Source organism: Erithacus rubecula (assembly GCF_903797595.1).
Source record: "Erithacus rubecula genome assembly, contig: SUPER_Z_unloc_2, whole genome shotgun sequence".
NCBI lineage: Eukaryota > Metazoa > Chordata > Aves > Passeriformes > Muscicapidae > Erithacus > Erithacus rubecula.
Genome location: NW_027635860.1, coordinates 4,106,070 through 4,128,994, shown reverse-complemented (window position 1 = coordinate 4,128,994; position 22,925 = coordinate 4,106,070). Strand labels below are relative to the sequence as shown.

Genomic DNA, 22,925 nt, shown 5'->3' with positions numbered 1-22,925 from the left:
CCCTTTCTCACGTCCTTATTGCATAGATCAGCATGTTTACAAGGAACCCTGTAAGTTTTGAAGGAAATACTCTTTTCTTCCGGTAATGTTGCCCCTCTTGAAAAGAGAAGGCAATTTCATACAAAATGCAGCTGTTTGTTGGTATTATTTACAAATACTTTGCCTGCTGGTGAAGTGCTAGTCGGCCTTCTGGCATCTGCACTACACTCTTGACCTTATTCATCACCAAATGTGACAGAGTTCAAGAAGCGTTTAGACTACGTTCTTAGGCGTGACTCTGGGGATGTCCCGTGCAGCGCTGGGAGTTGGACTCGACGGTCCTCGTGGGTGCCTCCCCTGCCAGCGGCGGGCTCGGAGGTTCCCTGCAGGCGCACGGCGGGACGGGCACCCGGGTCACGCCCGGGGCACGGGCGGCCCGGCGCCCCCAGGCCGCGCCGCCGGCCCATGGCGGGCGGGTGGGGCTGCCCGCCGCAGTCGGGGCGGCGCAGTGCGCCTGCGCGCCGGCAGGGGGGGCAGCGCGGGGGAGGAGGGCGGGCCCCGGCCCTGTGTTTTGAACGGCGCGATGCGGCCGGCTCACTATTTGGCAGGAAGGTGAGGAGGCCTCTATCCTGGCGGCGGAGCTCGCGTAGGGAGAGGGGGATCCAAATGTGGCAGAGGCGAGCTGGAGGCAGCGGCGGCGGAGGGGGACAAGCGAGACGAGGGGAGCGGCCGTGCCCGCCGCCGCTGCTGCCGCCGCCGCAGAGAAGCTGAGCGGCCCGGCCGGGAGGGGCTGAGCGGCAGCCCTGGCACCCCCGGGCGCCCGCCCCGCCGGCAGGTGAGCGACCGGGGCGAGGGAGGGGACGGGGGGAGCGCAGCCCTTCGCGCCGCCCTTGGCCTGGCCCGGCCCAGTACCGGGCAGAACCGGAGGGAGTCGCTGTGGGGGGACCGGCGCTCCCAGGCCGGCCGCGCCTCGCCTCCCTCGGGGCACTCGCATCGCGGATCCCCCGCCCTCCCCTCCCGGAAGCCGCGGGCGGCATCGGGGCCTCGAGGGCTCCGGTCTGGAGGTGTCGTCTCTGCTCTCCCTTCCCCCGCAAGCTCCCCGGCTGCTTGGCAACCCCCCCGCCCTTCCGGGCTCCGGGGCTCTGCCGCCCTCCCCCGGCACGGCCCTGCGCCGCATCCTCCCTTAGGGGAGCGGCGCCCTCCCCCTTTCCCCGCTGCGGAGCTATTGTGTGCGGGCTGGGGCCCGCCGAGGGGCTGCCGGCGGATAGGCCTTTCCCGGGGGAGGTGGAGGCGGAAAGCGGGACGAGGGGGGCGTGAGGGCGGCGGGGGAGCCGGGGCTGCGGGAAACGGCGCCGGCGCGGTGTGTGCGCGCCCCGCTCGCTCTGCGCTGCTGCCATCCTTTGTCTGCCGTGCCGCTTTCCCTCCTCCCTCGCTCCTGTCCTCCCTCCTCCCTTCCCTCTCCCTCCCTGCGTGCCCCTCTCTCTCCCAGGCTCCAAGCGCTGCTGCAGCTGCAGGTTTGTAAATACTGGACCAACACACACACACGCACACACACAACATGGCTGACGCTCGCCCTGCTCCTCCACCAGGGTCTCCGCCTTCTCCCTCAGTCTCCGCTGCTTAGCCGCTCCTCCGTGTAGGCTTTTGTTTCTTCCCCCCCCTCCCCCTTTCATCGCCCATCCAAAAAAAAAAAAAAAAAAAGAAAAAAAAAAAAAAAGGAAAAACAATTCACCCTCCTTATTTGCGCGCATGGCGGGATTTCAAGGGTAAGGATCCTCGCTTTGGAAGCTTTCTCCTTTCGTTTTGCTGTTTACAACAAAATGAAACCTAAAATCAGAGGTGATTTGGAAAGCTGGCAAGGCCTGGGGCGAGGGAGGAAGGGAGGGAAGGAGGGGGTAATTGGGTGAGCCCCGCTGAGAGAGGCTCGATTGGAATGTGCGTATCTTTTTCTCGTGTTGGGTGGGGGGAGGCTGATGCACCAATGTGCTGGCAGAAATGAAATACTGTGTTACACTCGGCAGAATGAACTAGGGCCTTTTCTTTCATTTGAGGACATAATTCGGTGTAAGGGATCAGCTCTTGACAATCTCATTAAAACGGTCTGAACTAGTTAAGACAGAATAGGTGTTGTGTAGGTAAAACCCGTAGCACAGACGTTTTGGTTTTTTTGAATTTCCTGTATCTCCTTGCTAGTATCTTAAACAGCTTGCAAAACATGGAATGCAAAGTCGGAATTTACACTTGTTTGCTCTTTGTGTTGCTAGATTTCTGTCATAGATTAATTTGCCCTTGTGATGACAATAGTACAAACTGAAGCTTTTCCTTTTTCCTAGAAGAAGTTCTTTCAAATATTTTATTTTGCGGTTTTTTGTTGTTTTTGTTATTGCTTGTTTAGTTGTTTGGTTTTTTTGTAAAAAAGGGATGGTAACGTGAAGAGGGCTCCCAAATGAAAACAAGACAGCATGCTTTTGACCTCTTTGCTAGTGCAAGGCAAATACTTAGTTCAGTACCCTCCACCTCACTTATTCAGAGCACCCCCTTCTGGCTTTGATAAATACGTCTTATTTTTTTGCTGCTTGTGACGTAAAACCAAAACACTTGAAGGTAGTTCAAGCATATCTGAAGTGATCTGCCATGAAACAGTTTTATTTCTAGCTTGTAAATTGAGGGTGAATTTTGAAGGTGTGAAGACACAATACTTTGTTTGCTTTCTAGACATGTGACTATAATTCAGAATAAGTGTTTAATTTTTCAAGGATCATACTTAAACACATGGTCTTTATTTGTACACGTGGATAGCCATAGTTTCTGAGCACTGCTCTTAAGTAACAAATGTCCTAGCTATGTCATCTTTTGTCTGCTTTGCTTTTGAAGCTTCTAGTGGAGAAGCATTGGAATGGCATAGTCTTACAGGTTTTACTGAGATAGAAATGTGCGAATTAGATATCGTATATGAATTCTTCTTTGTGCTGCTTTTTCCATCCCTATTAATAAGCCCTGATTAGCAAACATTGACTATGGAGAAAATAATATATAGAGTTTCCAATGACATAAAACTTGAAAGAAGTAATCCAAGTTACAGTATCATTTTGGAATGTGTGTCTACGTCATGGCTTCTGTGGCAACTGTGTTACTTCTAAATGGGAAAGTCAGAGCAAACGTCTATAGCCTGATACGTCAGTAGGTTCCTGCAACATGCAGTACTTTTCTTTAAACATTTTTCAGTCTGATGCCTAAACTAGAATAGTTTTACCATGTTTAGTTGATTTGTTGTTTATTGTGATAATAAAATATTGTGATACTGTATTTTGAAGTTATGATCACCCACTAAAAATGTGAAATTCATTGAAGTATATAGCTCCTCACTCAGAATAGGCCTTCAGATACTTAAGCCAATTCTTAGGCTGAAGAACAAAATAAGCAAAACAAAAATAAGCCATCCACAACATGTCACTTAAAAGTAGTCGCATTTAATTCTGTTATATTGCAAGAGCTAAATTTTATTCCATAAAATGTGTCTCTGTTTCATCATTTTTGTGAAGTTTCTTGTCTGTAGCATCTTTACTTTAGCTTGTCATTATATTCCTTTCTGTGGCGCTCAGAAGATTTTTCTTTCTGTGTTGGTTGTGTTGATTTTGTCAAAAATTGGTAATGTGGGCCTTCATATCCCAGTAGGAGCAGATGTAGTTGAAGAACTTGCCAAATCTCCATATCTTCACTTAGTGAAGACACTCCAGTATTTTTGCCATTGTAAGTTACACTTGGCTGTATTCAACTAAATTAACACCCTGAGACTGGTAAAACCTTTTCAAAACCTATTTGGCAAATGAGACTGAGGAAAAAGAGGACTGCAAGAAATGCAGTCTCAGTAATCTGGAGAAGTTTGAACAAGAAGCTGGAGAAGCTGAAAGAAATTGCTGGCAGAAGTTAGAAATTAATTTTGTTTTTTTTAAACCAGGCATGCTTTTAAATTGATCTTTAAACAAGTAAATCACAACTCAGTATAGTTCTAAGTATGGAATTACCAAGTAACATATAGTTCTAAAAATAATAAACATTTAGTACATTCTTATTTAGTACTTTGTCTTTTCTCAGTCTGGGTAATCTTTCATCCTCTTCTTACCCAGTATCTTTGCTATCTGTTGCCAGGCTGCACTCTTTGACATGTTCAGATCTGTAAACCTCTAGCTGATGCAAGAGTTGTGTGTTAATGTAATGCATGGTTTGCTTAATGTTTGACAAATGAAATATTTTTAGAAGGATTCTATTCACTGAAGCAAAACACCATTCTTTGTCCTTTTTATTTTTTCCTTTGTGAAGAATGAAGCCTTTTGCTGCTAACTTCTCATCATTGCATTTTGTTTTTCTTGCCTGCTTTCCTTTTTCACCCGGTAATCAAGGGATCAAACTTGATTTCTTGACGGTATGGCATGTTTCCATAGTTCAACAAACTGGTTTAGAAAACAGTCTTTGAAAGCTGTTCATTGAAGCTGAACCAAAAGGGAGAACTATCTTGCAGAAAGTTGTTTCCTGTTGTGTGGTTAGATAGCTTGTTTCTCATGGCAAGTGTGAGAGAATTCTTTGGTTTGTTGTTTTTCTTGTGTTCCTTCTCTTACTGCTTTTCAGAGGTCAGTGATTTTATGATGGAAGGGTGAATGCTGATCTTTCTTGACACTAGTTCTCCTTATGAGTACGTCCTGTATATCAAGATGTGTCCCACATGCTGTCCAGATGCTGTCTAAATGTCATCATGCCTTAAAAAATGGGGAATCTGGCTTTGCTTTATGAATGTGTAGACTTGCTTCCATCTACATCTCTGATGTGAATATATATTGAGATCTTTAAAACAGTGCACTTAACTGGTTTGTAGTTAGCTATGAACAGTTGATCCTAGAGACAGAGGGGCCTCGTTACTCATCCATTTAAAACAATGATGAAATAATTCAATTTTAACTGCTTTCACCATGTGGTCACTGAAGTTAACTTTCTGTTATAGAGTAAAATGTGAATTTGCTAAAGACATACGGAATTCAGGAGGTGAATGGATTTGGCTTTCAGGTTGTGGAGGATGGTTCTACAAATCCAGGTTATATATATATTTTTAAACTTATTTCCTTTAATGTATGTTGTGAAACTACTGTAAATCTGTTATATGACATCTTGAATGACTGACTTGGAAACTTCACTATTGTAATGGTCTCACAAAATGAAATGTACAGCAATATTAATGATTACCTGTGATGTCTACTACCTGTAACTGTTGCCTATTCATATTTTAATTTTTGCAGTTATTGCACCTTGGTTGAGCTTTCTTGATATATTTTAATGAATATATTCTTTTTGAGAAGACTTAAAAATCCCTAGAACTTGATTGATTGAAATCCCTAGCTTGTTGATTGTGTTGGGTTTGGGCTTTTTTTTTTTTTTTTTTTTTTGATTGGCTGGGGGTTATTTGGTGGGATTTTTTAAACATTATTGTGGAATATTCCAATACACTATTCAAGTTCTGCACCTTCAACGACTGGTGAGAGTAGGTACTTATGTCAAAAGCAGTTCTGTGGATTTCAGTGATTTAATAAATACTTGACTTTCACAGAAGGGGTGCTGAACTTAATACCTTCTATTCCATATTGTATTTGGAACAAAATGGAGCTGTATAAATTAGTTACTACTTTGTGGTATAGTAAGCTGTTCTAGATGGTCTGTGCCATCATGCTATGGTCTGTAAAGTGTCACCAACACAGACTTCAAAAAAAAACATAAATAACAAAACAAGAAAAACTCAACTGCCCGGCTTCTCCCATAAACTTCTTCTAGCCTAATTCAAATGTAAAAGAGAACTTTGCTAGATGATGATTTCTTGGATAAGGACAGAAAGAGTCATTAGATGCCATATTTTTGGTCTATTTGATTTATTAAAATCAAGTCATTATTTGTTTCAGAACTGTTTCAGTTATTCCTAATTTATTGTTTATGTTTCCTACATGGAAGTCATTGCTAGTTATGTGGAATTGAGGCAACTCAAGTCCAGTATATTGTCTTGTGATTTCAATTGAAATTTTTAAATAGGGAAATTTTCGCCTTTCTAGATTCAGTGTTTTGTGTCTGAGTAACACAAGAGAAAACATGTTCTAGATTAGTTCTCTAGTGAAAATTCTGTAAAGTTTTGTTGATAAACTTTTGTGTATAGACAGACACAGTGTTTGCTGAAGTCCAGAACTGTGCTTAGGGTTCTTCTAGAAAGCAAAAGTTAAATACCTGCCATGGACTGGGAAGTATTATGTGTATTCTGCTACATATCTGTAACTTACAGATATGTGAGTTTTACTGGTTTTACTTATGCACTTCAAAGTGTCTGCAGATTAGACCATCTTCAGTTTTCTAGGAGTGATAAAAATTAGTAAAAATAATGCTTCAAATATGGAGTTTGTGTAACTCATAAAATTATACCTGGAAAAGAGTTGACTGATTCTGGACAATTGCATGCCTGTCATGTTAAATAACCACATATGTTTTATACAATGAGCTAAACATCATAGTGAAGCTAGAGTGGATGCAAACAGGTTGGAGATCAATTTACTCCTTCTTTCTCAAACCCTTTCAATTGCAGAGAGCTTTGTTGAATGGATGTAATTACTTTTTTCTTCAGAAATCCCCTTCAGAAGTTCTTTGTCTTGTTGGTGAAAGGTGGCCTACAAACCCATTAATTGGTTGTTTAGTTGTCAGTGGAACTCTAAATGACATATTGTGATGCTGAGATTTTGTGAAATATGATAGACCAAAATCTGTACTCTGACCAGTATACCATCAAAAGCAGCTTAACAGGAGATTCTGACTTTCATGTGACTTCACAGAAAGCACAGGGTTAAGGTATATACAGGTGTTCAATATACCTGGAAAACACAGATTGTTGCATATTCTAACAATTTTAAATTGATAGGCAGAGCAGCTGGCCTCTGGGTCGTCTCTCCCTACTGCTAAAGGAAGGAGTGAATAAGCACAGAAATCTTCAGTTCCTAGACTGCAGAAGTACATCTCAGATGAATTACACCTCTGTCTTCTGCACCTCCATTTTGTCAGTGAAGGATACGTACTGTTAGGTGCCACACAAAAGACAAGCAGACTTTCCTATCTGTTTGAGTTCAGGGGGGTTTTCCTCCTGCCTGCAGTTATACCGATTATGTCCTGGTTTGAAAGACAGGTGTCTGCTAACGAAGACAGGAGCCTCACTTGGGAAGCAAAATACTACATCCTTCCCAGTGAATTGTTAAAATTTTGAAATTAAGGGGCTTTCAGGCAAAGATATGAGAAGCAAAATAACAGTTACTTGTGCCTATAGCAAGGCAAAAAAACAATGCTAGTGACAGCTCCAACAATCCAGAGCATATTCCCAGTGCAGTCTTCCAGCTCTCCAGGCCCCAGCAATCGAGAGCACATTCCCAGTGCAGTCTCTTCTAGCTCTCCTATCCCAGACAATCCATTGCACGTTCCCAGTGAAGTCTCTTCCAGCTCTCCAGCCCCAGCATTCCAGAGCACATTCCCGTCCAGTCCCTTCCCGCTCTCCAGCCCCTCTCCCCCTGTGCGGTGCCGGCCGCAGCCGGCAGGGGGCGCTGTGGCGCGGGGCGCCCGTGGCTCCCTCACGGGGTAATGGCGGACAGCCTGTGCGGGGGGACGGAGAAGGGATTTCATTTACACACCCCCGGGGCAGCCAGTCGTAGTGCCCCCTGTGGACAGAAAAAGGAACTGTAGCAAGGACCTCGGAGCAGCCATCTGGGAAGGCGGGGATGAGTAAAGACCTGAAGTGGTGGATGAGATGTTTTAGAATCTTTCAAGCTGTACCTGGTACCGGGGGAATTTCTGGCCGGCTGGAGATGCAGCGCTACCATGTAGCAAAAAGTGGGAGCAGCGGCAAAAAAAGAAGCCCAAAACGGCGGTTGCGTCAAGTTGTAGCCCAGTTCTGAGCAGGGCTGGGAAGAGGCTTCTGGGGAGGGGAACGCGCTGGGGATCCCAGGATTTTCTCCTGAGGCACCCCAGCAAATGGTGAAAATTCCCTCTTTTAGTGAGGTGGGTGTTAATAAGGTCCCAGTTCACTGGCTGCTCCCGCGAGCAGCAGCTCACCCCATGACAGAGGCAGCAGCTCTGGGCTGGGCTCTGGTGGGAGCGAGTTCCCTCTCCCAAGCAGCAGCCCTGGCCACCCTCCTCCAAAGCCAAGTGCAGGAGAGCTGGGAGCTGCCCCAGCCGCTTTTCCGCCCCATTCTCACAGCATCTCTGCCTTCTCGCAGAGAAACCTGAGAGACAGTAGCCAGCTGGACCCCTCCCCGGAGCTGCGGCCACTTCTCTTGTAAGTACCCGGACGTTACTGTCTCCTAGCAACACATATGGGAGAAGATTCCATGAGAGAAGGAAACAAAAGGAAGAATTCTAAACCCTAGCACTATGTTTACAGTGCTTACACCTGTGGCTTGTATGGAAAGAGATCAGACCAGGTTAATGTTACGTCATGCCACAAGGGATATGTGGCTGTATTAACAGGGCATGAAAAGTACATTTTCAAATGCTGTAACCTTGGTGGCCAAGTGAAATAAGCATTACATTATAAATAGTTTTAGACTAGAGACTTGAAGAACCAAATTTACGTGGATTTGTTTGAGGCACAGGGGGATTTTTTGCTCTTGGGAATAATTGAATTGAAGAAGTGATTTTATGAGTAAACATCCCAGGTTTTGGTTGTACTTGAACTTCTAATCGTATTTCTGGAAGAGTTTCTGTTTGGATGTGGGTGGCACAATATGGCACTGGCATGAGCAAAAAGGGCACAAGTGTGGTTGCTGTTGTGTGTGCTTTGATTATCTCCAGGACAGACTTTTAGAAAGCCTCATCTGATTTTATGGGGAAGGATATCCTGCTTGCTGAGATGTTGTTTGCTGGATACCTCGCTTTTTCTCTTCTTCAGTTTCTGTATTTCCCTTTCTCTGCTGCCCAACTCAGCTTTGTTGAGTAGACTCAAACAAAGGATGTCAAGGCAATTTAGTTCTCTCTGTAAATAAGCATGTCCATTTTCAAAAGGATGTGTGCTTTTTGTGAGGAGTGTTGTTGTTATCAATACTTAGGTTGATGCAGAATCTCAGGAAATGCACTTAAATATTTGTTGGTGAATCTGGTTCAGATCAGATATAAAGCCTTATGGAGAGAAAAGGAGATTATAAAGCAAAAAAAAAACCCAAAAAACAAACAATTGCCTTTTGCTGCTGCTGGAAGTTCTACCTCCAAGTTCTATCATAATTAATTTGTTTTCTTATTTCATTTCCATTTGTGCTACATGCACAAATGTGGTGATGTAGTTTCAGAGCAGCATTTTGAGTACAATTTACCATCAAAGTTGAAGAAAGGAAAGCAGGTTTACTCTGGGTTGGACACAGTATGGTAGAGAACAAGTAATTCCAAGGTGATTGTCATTCTGGAAGCCTTCTTTCCATTACTTGCCATCGTTTTGTTACCTTACTGCAGCAGGGAGTGAGAACAACATAGTGTTTTAAGTCAGGTGTATTTAAACTCATGCAGCTGTTGTCTTCAAGTTCATTTTTGCACAGTACAGTTAATAACTTTCCAGAGTAATTTCAAATAGTTTATTATCTGCTTAAATACTTCAGATTTACTGATTAGTTTCATGAGTATGCAGATACCATACAAAAATCAGAACTAATATTTTGTACATTTTTCTAGTATGCTTCTAAGAAATACTAGTGGTATGAGGGTTGATGTGTACTGATGTCTCCACAGCTTTTAGGGAGAGTCACTGGATTCACAGCTGAACTTTTCTCTCTGTTCTTGCTCCTTACCAACTCTCGCGCGTGCACTCACTCTTACACAGCACGTGTGGTGTATTTTCACCAAGAATGTGAAAGAACTGTACTCAAGTATTGTGTCACAATGCTGATGGTTCTTGTCTTAGAGAAGAACGTATGACTGATGGTTTAATAAGGTACCATTGTCTTTGATGAATCCAGTGCTGACTGCAGTATTTAAATCAATATTGCAAGTATGCGATATAAATTTTTTACAGCTAATTTATCTTCTTTTAAAGTAACAGTTTTTGTTCTTTCACTGACCTTCCAGACTTACAGAAACCAGTGTAGTTAGTTGCTGTTAGAGCTCAAATAATACAATGCTGAACTTTGTTTTCAGTGAGTTGCTCTTAGGCAGATTGCAACTTTTACATCTATTGCAACAATTCACCATTTAAATGTGATAATCTCTTTAGGCCAAGATTTTTAGACAGTGAGTGAATATTTTGCAGTTGATCTGGAAGAACTAACAACTCATTTTTTGTTAGCAGCCATGGGAAGAGACTGCCATTCTTAAGAGTGTTTTCCTTTGAGTGGCTTATGATTCCACTGTAGGCATTTATGTGAATGCATTTGAGAACTGATTTAATATAAGCTAAAATGGTTGAATGTGAAAAGAATAGATAAGACAAATTCAGTTTAGGACTGGCTGCTCAGCTTTTTCAAACTGTGAATTAAAGCCAAGAAATCATTTTCTCTGAATCCTTTTTTCAGCTTTGGGCTTTTTCCTGTGGTCATTGCAAAGACAGGATAAAAAATGCTATTGAATTGTCTTAATTGTGTCTATAAGCTTCTTTTAAAACCAGGTGTGTAGTGAGAAATTTTCTTATGCTTGGATTATGAGTTTAGTATCTATCAGTATGATCATGGTTCAGTTTGCAAAAATGGTATTGTGTGCTCCTTTGTTGCAGTAATTCCTAAAAAATTTGTGCATTTTCTTCTGACTAGAATAGGCCAAAGTTTATCAGTATTTTCACTCTAATACCTCTTCCTGCTGTCAGCTGATTTAAGAGAGAGACCTACGTTTTTATTGGAATAGCAGCAATCAGTGTTTGTGTCCAGTGGAAACCCAAGTTTGATTTATTGAAAACTGTCTGTTATGGTTGTAGCTACTGTGATGTTAGTTCCAGGAGAAGTTTGGATACTTACGTCTCAAATTTTTGAATAAATTATCTTGTGGCAGATCTTGTCATAGTTTTGGTTGTGTAGAAAGCTAGTGTAGGTAACTGTTTTCTAACCTTAACCTCAGTATTTTGTGATCCTGTTTTCTTTTCCTTTTTTTTGAGTGCTGAATTATTTAAATATCAATATGCTGACTAGTTACTTAGGCTAGGGTTCACAACAATTACATTTTGACTTTCTGATTGATGCTGTGAATCACAGCTTGTCCTTATAAGAATTTTGAATGTTTACGTGCTTTGTTTGCATTAAAAGTTGGTAGGTTGATGCTGTGTTGCAGCATGTATTTTGTTTGCACAAGTATTTGTGTCACAAATTCTTACATCAGCTGTAGGATTTTTTTTTTTTATTACACCCAGGTTAAATTTAGGTTTTGCAGTAATATCTTCTCAGAGTAGTCAAAAACACATCAAAGAATAATTTAATAAATATTAATAATATAATATAAATATTAATAATTAAATAAACTACTTCTGATGCACAGACTACAAAGCTTGAAAGTGCTCCATCTAATGGGCCCCTGCAATAATAATCCCCCTGCCCCTAAAAACTGTATGCTGCAAAAGTTCCCTCCATGTTTGAAAGTGAGTGCAGCTAGCCTGGATTGTTGAGAAGTTGCTATGCACTTAAAATGACACTTAGAAAGATCAACCAGCCTTCAGAGTTATGAATGCAAGAGTTTGATTTGCTATGATTACTCAACCTAACAGACTTACAAGTGCAGTAACTTACTCCTCCATTACTTTCTAACAGCATGGTAGAAACCTGGTTTGCCCCAGGCTTGCTTTTCCATTATGCTGGATCCTTTTGGCTTTGGAGCAATCCTTCTCTGACTAGCACAATAGAAATTAAACCTAGTCTCTGACAAAGGCTGACTGAAGTATACTCCTTGGGGAGACACAAACAGAGAACAGAAAAGTGCCTTACTTTTTTAAATAGACATTTTCCTCTGTGGTTTCCAGAGACCTGTTGTAAATGTTTCCAAACCAAATTGAGTAAACTTGCTCAGAGTTGTAATAAATTATTTGGGTCACTCTTGTCTGTAAGAGCATGACTAAGAACAAAATAACTGCATTTTAGAACTTAAAGTTCACTTGCATTTATCACAGAGTGGTAGCAAGAAGAGTGATTGTGCAGTGCTGGTGATATAACCTGGGCAGCTGTTACTTTTGTTTGTTTTGTTTGTTTTGTTTGTTTTGTTTGTTTTGTTTGTTTTGTTTGTTTTGTTTGTTTTGTTTGTTTTGTTGTTGGGGTATTTTTGTTTGTTGTATTTGAGGAAGGAGAAGATAGTTACCTACCAGAAAGAGAAGTTCTAGAGCCACAGAGTGGTTTGGTTTGACACAGACCTTAAAGATCACCTAGTTCTGACTCCCATGCCATGGGCAGAGACACCTTCTGCTAGACCAGGATGCTTAAAGGCTCATTCAGCCACTCTTTGAGCACTTTGAGAGGAGGCATCTACAGCTTCTCTGGGTGGGCTGCTCCAGTGCCACACCATCTGCATAGTAATGAATTTCTTCCTAATACCTGAACTAAAACTGTTCTCTCTTACTTTGAAGCCACTCCCTTATGTCCTGTTGCTACTTGCCTTAGTAAAAAGTCTTTCTTCAGCCTTCTTGTAGGTCCTTTTCAGGTACTGAAAGGCTTAATGTTGCCCCAAAGCCTTCTCTTTTCCAGGCGGAACAACCCAAACTCTCTCCACTTGACCTTGCAGAGATGTGTTCCAGCCCTGTGATCACCAACTGAGAAGTTAACCAGTTAACCTGGCAGAAGTGTGCAGCTTTGGGTGATGCAAGCCTGTGACAACTTCTTACTGTGCTGTCTGTGCAGGTTCTTGCCCTGTGGTTAAATGCAAAGTTATTTGCAGTAGACTGAACAATTAGAGTGGGTTAAAATTTACCTTTGGTTAAAGTGATGCAAGGGAGGTTATCACGACTTTGTATAAGTACTAGTTAGATCTCTTGTTTACATTTTGTAAAAAAAGCCTTATCTTGTAAGATTGCTTAAGGCATGGAAGACCATGTAAGTATCAAATGATCAGACTGTAGGTTAAGACATGCACAAAGTTGGTTTTGCATTGCTTGTAAGAGGGTGCTTAAAAACAAAATTACTGTAATTCAGAGTCTTGGTATCTTGTGCAAAGTTGTAGGAAGAATTGTAGCAATATAGTGAAAGAAATAATATCTTCATGTTACTTAGTGTATTGTAAATATTGTCACTGTTTTTAAAGCTGTTTGGCTAAACTTTGGTAGCTGATCATGATTCCATAGTAGAACGACAGAATAATACTGAAATTGAACCCTCTCTTCTGTTAGCATAGGCAAATAATTCAGTAATAAAAGAGGTTGTGCTTGTCCATGCTGCTTGAGAGAGGAGTAGACAAGAGCTGTAAATGTGCTGTGTGTGTATTTATTGTTCTTGTACTAAGGTGTGCATATTGTTGTGGTAGTGGGAAAATCTTTTTGTTTTCAAAAGAAATTTTGCTCTGCCACCTGTATGTATAGGAAAAGAGATACATTTGTACTTGGCTATTAGAAGGAAAATAGACTAGAAACTTCTTTGTTTAAAAACCGCTACATGATTTAGTGTGGAACTTAAAAGTTTATGTTGACAAGCATATTTTGTTGAGTTTTTTGTTTAGTTTTTTTAAAGGAAGCTCTTGTGAACTTATTTAGCATGAGTCAGTTCTTTTACCTCTTCATTAGCTGCATTCTTATTCACTAGAACAGCCAAAATGTATATTTCTAATACCAGATTTAAGAAATTATTTTTTGCATTTTTATGTTCAATTTTTGTAATTTTATTTTTTGAACCACAAGAGAAGAAAGGAATTCTTCAAAGGGCAAACATATGTCAAAATGTCAGTGAGTCCTTAGCTAAGTATTTAATCTGGTTGTAATATTGCCTATGTGGGAAACATCAAATCAGATCAAATAAGAAACTATTACATTTTAATCGGTTTAATTTTAGTAAAATGCTCTACTTTTGTACAGCTTCACTGTTGATAACTTGTAAAATGCCAGACCAAGTCTGCAAGGTTTTCTGAAATGAATTTCTGGAGAACTTCTTTCCTTTGTTTGTTTATGAATGGTTAAAGTGGCAGTCCTGCAGTTTTTCTTTACCCTGAAAGTTCTTGTGAATTTCAGAAACATAATTGTGTTTACTGTGAGAGTAAATTTAAAAACTGGAGTTAACTGAGCTTTTTATTTTGTTTCCATATTCTGGATATGGCATGCATATGAATTTTTCTACTTTCTTTTACTTCACAAATCTCATGTTTCTTTCGTTTATCACTAGTTTTGTCAGTGGGTTGGTTCATTTTTTCACGTGTCCATATTGATAACTAGCAGCTGCTTTTCAGGTAAAGTCCTCTGCCTGGTTTTAATATCAACAACTGATCTGTGGCTTAGTGACTGTGTAGTGTTATCACTCTTCTTTCTTGTAATCAACCCATATGACTTAGTGCTTTTTGGACATAAACTTCATAACCACTGATGCATGATGTCTTTAGTGATGGCTCTGTCCCTTTTTCTTTCTCTGCAGAATTACAGGACCATGTAGAGCAACACTTAAGTAAAATTAAGGAAGTTTTGATCAGAGGTTTCAAATCTTTTTCAGTTGATTCAAAGGCCCAGACAATAGAAGAAGAAGCCTTGACCTGTGAACTATTGAGCTGGGCCAGCCAAAATAGTAATGTGTTGGGCTAATTCCCACACAATACTGGGCTGGATGTTCCATTAGTTTCACTACTGCCTTTCTTATGGAGAAAATAGAATGAAAAATAGATAAAACATTAAAGTACCTTTCTTCTGTTGAAAGTGAAGGCATTCCCTTGGTTAGTCCTTTTTTGGACATTTTTTAAATTCCGCAGTTAGATCAGCTGGTCTTTTGTTCATTTATTTGTTAGGAGAGGGGAAATGATAACATGGTTATGTACATCTGCACTTCCAGTGTTGTTGCAAAAATCACTTGGTGTCTAGTGTGCATACGGGTGGTTAGAGATGTGAGGCAAGTTCCTGGTTTCAGAGAACTGTTACAAATTTGCTGATTATGTTCTGCATGAAACTAAGTATAAATGTGGTTTTTATGTTGCTTTCACTCAAACAATTTGTGTTTCTGATAGTTAAATTTAAGGGTGCAAGTCGAAAGGGTGTGGAGCTGAGTACAATCCAATAGTCATGAGTTTTACTGAAGTATGTCTTATTACAGAATTTTCTGCCAAAGGATGATTTTCCCAGGAGAAGTATCTGTAACTAATGGATAGGAATGATGAAAATTTGTTTATAATTATTTAAAGGGGATTTCTCATTGTATTTGATGCTAATGTAAGCTCAGTAGAATTGGTGATCTTTTCGTGCATTTTATGAAACATTTAGAAAACTATAGTGAATTCTTCCTCCTATCTTGGATTGTTTTGCTATTAGAAGTAACAAGGCACGTTTTACTGCTGATTCCCTGAGGGTTGAGAAGTGTCTTGCTGTTAAGATTTCTGAAGACAAAATGGAGAAATTGCTGTTGTTGAAAGTAATTTTTTTTTTCTGTGTTGATGATGCAAGTATTGAGGTATACTTGTAAAATGTGTTGAGTTTATAGGTGCTTGTCTGTCTGGAAATTTGTTGTTACTTCATCATTTATTCATTCCATTTTTTAAAAGAACATTTTATTTTCACTCCATAAGGATCTATAACTGAAGACAAAACCTTTAATATCTTAAAGGTTTTTTCTTAAATACAGTGAAGTATTGTGAGAGAGTTGTCAGAAAAGATACTGTTTTCATCAGTCAGCTAAACTTCTAGATGAAAATGTCTTAACTTAGCCTATACTTAACTTAACCTATACTTATGGGAGCTGTAAATATAAGTTGTACGTGTGCACTCAGAGGTAGTTTTTGTTAGGAAGATGTCTTGGTTTGAAACAGGCATCTGCTAAGGAAGGCAGGAGCCTCCCTTGGAATGAAAAATGTAAACCCCCTCCCTCTGATTATAATTTTTAAATTAAGGGGCTCTTAGGCAAGGATATGAGACTAGGAATAGCAGTTCTTTACTAATATGTGTAATAAAACAAGCAAACCAACAACAACTGCAGCATTAGCACAGCCAGAGCAGAACCCGGGCCCGGCTCCTCTGGGCCGCGGGCCCTTTCCCCTGGTGCAGTTCCGGGCACGGCCAGCAGGGGCGCTGCTGGCTCCCGGCGGGGCGGTGATTCCCCCGCGGCTGCAGGGGGCGCTTCGGGGCGGGATCGGGGAGCAGCGGGGATGGCGGCTGGGCCCGACGGGAAGGGATGGGAGAGAGGCTTTGGGTCTGAAACCCCTGGGGCAGCCGATCCCAGTGCCCAGAGGGGAAGGGATGGGAGAGAGGCTTTGGGTGTGAAACCCCTGGGCCAGCTGATCGCAGTGCCCCTGCAGGACTCTTGGAAGCAGCAAGCTGGAACAGCAGGCAGGGGTGCAGGGCTGCAGTGCAATGAAAGCTCGGAGCAGTGCTGAAGCAGCAGCAGGGATGGGCGGCAGCCCCAGCAGGGCAGGAGGGGCAAGCTGAGGATCCCGGGCACCCGAGCAGAGGGTGAGATAGGTGATAATAAGGTTCAGTGGCTGCTGTCACCCCACGGCGGAAACAGCAGATCTGGGCTGGGCTCCGGCAGCAGCAGCAGCAACAAATTATCCCAAGCAACAGCTCTGACCATCCTCCTCTGAAGCCAAGAGAGAGAGAGAGCTACAGGTGCCCCAGCCCCCTCTTTTATCAGCCCAGCCCAATTCTTGGGGTGTCTCTGCCTGAGAGAAACTCCCAGGTAAGAGAAGTGCAACCAGATGCCCTCCTCCCCTGAGCTTAGCTACTTCTGCTTTTCTTAAGTACCCAGTTGTTAGTGTTAGTGTTTCCTAGCAACTTAAGGGAAACACTTCTCGACCTAAAAAGGAACAAGAGGCAAGAAACCTAACCTCCAACAGAAGATGAATTTCTTGAGCTGTAGAAGGTGCTTATAGTGATTACTTGCCTCTCTAATTTGTCAAGATATCTCTCAGTCATCGAGAGAATCAACATCTCCTCCTAATTTAGTGTCGCTGTCAAACTTTAGTATCCATTTGAGTCATGCATCTAAGTCTTAAATGAAGATGTTGAAGAGAACTGAGCTGAGGATAGAACCTTGAATTCTATTTAGTTAGTTTAGAGGGGATTTGGTTAGGGTTTTTTTGCCATAGCAGGTTTTTTATGGTATAAGGTTATATGAATTTTCAAAATCACAGAATTTAAAGATTGTCTTGTTCCTACCCCGCTGGCATGGGCAGAGACACCTTCCACTAAACCAGGATGCTCAAAGCATCATACAGCCTGGCCTTGAACACTTTCAGAGATAGAGCATTCACAACTTTTCTGAACAGCTTGTTCCAGTGCCTCACCACCTGCACAGTAAAGAATTTCTTCCTGATACCTAATCTAAACCTGTTCTCTCTTACTTTGAAGCCACTCCCTCATGTCCTGTTGCTACATGCCTTGATAAAAAGTCTTTCTCCTGCCTTCTTGTAGGTCCTCTTTGTGTACTGAAAGGCTGCTGTAACATTGCCCTAGAGCCTTCTCTTTTCCAGACAGGACAGCCCCAACGCTGTCAGCCTGACTTTGCCGGCTTAGTGAGCCTTCTCTGGACTTACTCCAACAGGTCATGTCGGATTTGTCTCTGCTTGATCTCATCTTGATCTCTGTCAGAGATCTAGATGCAGTATTCGAGGTGTGTCTAGTGTGGACTAGTCACTCCACTAATGAGAGTGGACTAGAGAGGCAATGCCATCTTCCCGGGTATGCTGGTTACGCTACTTTTGATGCAGCCCAGGATGTGATTGATTTTTCTGGACTGCAAGCACATTACTGAGTCATGTTGATCTGCTTCTCATCCACCAATGCCCCCAAGTTTTTCTCTCTGTGGCTGTTCTTTAGGTGGTTGTCTGCCCAATGTGTGTATTTGTGCTAGCAATTGCCTCAGCTCAAGTACAGTGCCTTGCACTTTGCCCTCTTGAGCTTCATGTGTTTCCCACAGACCCACCTCTTAAGCCTGTCCAGGTCCCTCTGGATGGAAGCACTTCTCTCCAGCATGTAGACTGCACCACACAGCTTGTGTTGTCTTTAGCAAATTTAATGAGGGTGCACTTGATCCCACTGGCTGTGTTGCCGACAAAACAATTCAGGTCGCAGTACTGACGCCTGAGGATACCTTTTGTCACTGCTTTCCACTTGGATATTGAGCTGTTGACCACTACTCTTTTGGCTACAACCCTCCAGCCATTTTCTTACTTGTCGTCTAGTCTGCCTAATCATGTCTCTTGAGTTTAGAGACAAGGGTGTTGTGTATCTAATACTTTGCAGAAGTCCAGGTAGATTACATTAGTCACTCTTCTTCATCCACCAACACTGTAGAAGACCACCAGATGTGTCAATCATGATTTGCCCCTTGGTTATTGTCACTGTTGAAATGAAAATGATCTTCTACTGTTATCCAGAAAAGCCAATATAATGTTTTTCTTAAGTCATCAATGAAGATGTTGAAGAGAACTGGACATTATGAGGTGATAAATTCATTATGGTGTGCTAAATTCATCTTGTTTTGAGGCCCAGGATTATTTTCATGTATTAGTTCACTGGACTACGTGCACATTAGTAGAACTAAGTGTTAAGGCTTCTTTTCTGGTTAAACAGAGCTGGCAGCCAAGCCCTTGCAGCTACTTGCTCACTCCTAGACTGGCAGGATCAGGAGAGAATTGGAAAGGTAAAAGCCAGAAACTGATGGGTTGAGAGAAAGGCAGTTCTGTAGGGAAAGCAAAAACTATGCAAACAAGCAAAGCAAAACGAGGAATTAATTACTATTTCTTATGGGCAGGTAGGTATTCAGCCTTCTCCAGGATAGCAGGGCCCCATCACACATAATTGTTGCTTAGAAAGACAAATTACATTAGTTCAAATGTCTCCTAACCCTTTCTTCTTCCCCTGAACTTTACACCTTGAGCATGATGTCAGAGGGAACAGAATATCCTTTTGGTCAGTTGGGATCACCTGTCCTGTCTCTGTCCCGTCTCTGTCCCATCCCAACCTCCCGTGTACCCCTAGTGTCCTCAACAGCATGGCAGTACAAAAAGCATAAAAGGCCCTGTACTGCTTATTTTGTTCTGACAGTTGTGACTAGTAGTATAAGATCAAGTGTGTAATCTGTTGAGTTGTTTTTTTTTTGTTTGGTTGTGGTTTTTTTTAACTTTTTGCTATAATGAAAAATACTGTTTTCATATAAAGTACAGAAGCAGTAGAACAGCTTAAGTAATACTTCAAATAATATTTTAAAAATATTTTCTCTTTTTAGACTTTAGGAAATTGCAGTGTACAGGTCTATGTATGCAACAGTAGGTTGCTGTTGACTGGCTAAAACTTTTGAATGCATAACTGAAAATTGTGCATGTCATGGCTTGTCAGATACCAGTTTTCTGACAAGCCTGATTTAGTACTTCACTATGATTAGTGTTTGTGAGCTAGGAGGTACAAATATTTTTGAAAGCATATAGTCACAGGCTACCCAGGGGAGTGTGGAGGTAGCACTGTAAGAACTGCTACTGGAGGTAGCACTTAGTGCTGTGGTCTAGTTGACAAACAGGATGGTGTTCTGTCAAAGGACAGTTAATTTTGGAGGTCTTTTCTGACTTTAATAATTCTGTGGGATTTTTTTGTTATTAGCTGGTGAGCAGAATATTTGCTATAGCCCTTTTATTAATTTGAATGACCTAATGAATCATAAGTCAGACGACCTTGGGTGGAAGGCAGAAAGGGATCATTAGTTCTAAGACTGTAGTGAAACATCAGTCTAGTAATAAAAGGGTGAAAAGAGCAGTGTGTAGCTGATCAGAACATGGTGTAAATTGAAGGATTAAAATGGCTTCCTTTTATTTTTTTTGAGCTACTAAGATGAGTGCATTTGGGGAGTGCCTCTAAGGGCATTTTAAGAATTTTGTGCTATTGCTTATTTGCTGTTCCTTTTGACTGCTTGTGGTTGTCATTACTCTGTCTTACTCTGGATGTATGCTTCAAAATCTTTAAAGACAATTTATAATGAAACTTCAATCAAAATTTCTTAAGTTTATGATGATATAGTTAGGAAAAGCAGTGATTTCTTTTTTCTTTAGAAAGAAATTGTATTGTTCTTGATTAAATAAGTGAAACCTTGTATCAAAGGTGTGAAATTGATGAGAATAAAGAGTATATCTTAGTTAAGGACATAGGGGTTTTTTGAGTGGCGAAAAATTACTGAACTGCTACTGGATTACTTCAACTTCAATGAAATAAGCATTGAACAATTCTTGTTTATGCAAAGACCCACTGCATCTTCATAATTCAATGCAGAACTTCGTCATTCCCATGGTTTCTGTCCAGCATAGTGTGGGCTGGATAGGATTGCAACTGTGATTTGTAGCGTTACTTGTTGCACTGTTGAAGACAAGCACTGAGACTGTTTTGGTTTGTGTTCTACTATCTGCTCCATGCGTTTTGTAATGGTTCTGATGTTGACTGAAATACAGTTTTTCAGAGGTGATGGCTATAAGTTTTATTTGTGACAAGTAGCCCTCAGTGAGAAACCAGAAACCACAGAAAAGTGTGTACTGTTAGTTTTGATTGGTTGGTTGGTTGGTTGGTTTTGCAGCCAAAGACAGAAAAAATTGCTGCAGTGATCCCAAGATTGTTGGTATGAGGAGCTACGTAAAAAAGTTGAGCAACTGATTGAAGCGGCCATGATCAAATGACTGAAGGATTCTTTCTGTGAAGCAATAGTGCAATAATTTAAATGCAAGAAAGACCACAGGCTGAAGTCAGGGAGAGGAATAAAGCAGAAGGTGTAAGGCAGTGCTTCAGAAGTAAGGTATTTTAAAAGAAGTGAGAGATCTCTTGGCTTACTTTAGTTCAGTATTTCAGAGTGGCAGGTAGCTTTAGAACTAGAGAGTGACAAGTGGTTTTGAGAGGTAAAGAGACCCTGCCAGTCTGGAAGGGTAACCAGTGTATGGTAAATGTGGGTAGCCAAGCAAGCCTAGGTGCTGCTGGTGGCACAAACTTGTTAATCTGATGCCCTTGATAGAAGTATTTGAATATGCATATGTGATATCACTAGCCATTGCTGTTGTGTGCCTGTTAAGGCTCACCTCATCTCTTAAGTGGTCATTGTGCATACACTTAAAATGTTATGAAATATGTGAAGAGCAGAGCTCTAATGAACATGGAAATAATTGTGCTTTTATAAAGAAAAGCAATGCAATTAGAATGAAGCAAGTGTAAGGGTTGCTCAACTTTGCCTTTATTGCTTGTTGAACTCTTATTAAATAGGAGTGCATCATTGCAAGTTTAAACTACCCTACTAAGAAACATGTTAATACTGTTTTACATGATTTGGAGAAACAGAAAAATTTCCTTGAATTCTATAGAACAAGTGTTTAAAAATCTAAATGTAATTTAGAAGCCTTCTTTAACTTATCAAGCAGGGTCTGTAGGCAAAAGCTTGAGCTTTGCTGTTTATAAGAATCCAAAATCTCTGAATTGTATTTTCCTTCAATGTAATATTTAGATCAGGTTCAGGTATTCTAGATTGTTTCAAGATGCACTTAATTGTACACTGCTGCTTTGTTTTGTGTTTAGGTTTTCTATTCTTTGAGCAATTTTTTAAAAATTGTTCTGAAATAAGAAATCTAAAATCAAAACATTGCTATCTTGGAGTTTCAACAGCTTGGGCAACAGCAGTTCCTGTTTCAGATCGGATGTTTGATCGTGGGTTGTGTTTTATTTACAGTCTTCTCAGCACAGAGTGTGCTGAAATAAGATCAGGGGAAAACTGTCTCATAGTTTTAACATACATGTTGTGAAGCAAGGTTCTTTGTGTTGCTCGATCAAAAACACACTATTGGGTTTCTAATCCCATTTAAAAGCCTTTATTTTCTTAGATGACTCCGAAGCCACAATTTAAGGTAATTTTTAATGTACAAAGTGATCCTGTGCAACCCAAATGTAAGAACTAAAAGAGCACAGTTGCCTGTGCAGGCCTCAGAAGGAACTTGCCATAAGATAAGCTGGCACTGCAGCCACTTCAGATAGCAGAAAAGGGAGGATGTTGCTACTGGAAGATGCTAATTCTAGACCTGGAGAAGGCAAAATCTGGTTAGTACATCCTGGTTAATGCATCCAGATAAAGATTTCTGCTGTAGCAAAGTGTGTGAAAGGAATCAACTGCTCATACAGTTATCATTGGTCAAACACAGATCTCTCCAAGTTAAGGGGATGTGTTGCCATTCATACGTGCAATTTGGACTATATTGGTGGTACCCCTGGAAGAATTACTTAGGGATACCCACTACCAAGAAGTCCAGGATGAAGAAGGACCCATGGGACGCCACTGGATCCCTCTCCAGAGCAGCACTCTATCCCTTGGAGAAATAATATAGGCCCAATGGACTGATATGTTTGCATGAGAATCTTTTGTATGGGAGCTTTTTTTGTATTTTGCATGAGAACTTTTTATATTGAAGGTACATACCTGCAGTAACTGGATCAGGTATGTGTTCAGGGACCTTAACTTGCAAGTCCAAAAAAGTGTCAAAAAGGGCCTTAAATATGTTGTTGTTAAAGGAACAGGGAGAACGTAAAATGTATCTTAATAAAACTGAAAGTTGTATCACTGTTCACAGTGCAGTGGCATTGACTGAAGAAGCTCAAAGCAGAATTAAAGACATTGCTGCCAGTCACTCCAAGCCCAAGACAGTCTTCTAAGAGTTAGTCTCAATTCCTGGATGATGTCAGTACTTTGATGCCTGGGACTCAGAGGGTAGGGGATGTGGCTAATGAGACTTGGGTTGATGATTGCCATTGGATTTCCATTTTTAATGACTGGGATAGCTATTGTGCACTGTATGATTGCTCG

The 22,925-nt window shown here is 41.3% G+C and overlaps 1 protein-coding gene across 4 annotated transcripts in view; it reads left to right on the top strand.

The window, feature by feature from the left end:
• The first annotated feature begins 509 nt into the window (after nt 1-509).
• SPIN1 (spindlin 1) overlaps nt 510-22,925 on the top strand; it is a 59,630-nt gene continuing 37,214 nt past the window's right edge. Inside the window, exon 1 of one of the 4 annotated variants that reach the window (XM_079331013.1) lies at nt 510-814. The gene's annotated coding sequence lies outside the window, so the exon portion shown is untranslated. Of the gene's footprint in view, nt 815-1,378; nt 1,494-1,621; nt 1,746-22,925 lie in introns of those variants that run through there. The other 3 variants (XM_079331015.1, XM_079331016.1, XM_079331014.1) reach the window with 3 other exon arrangements.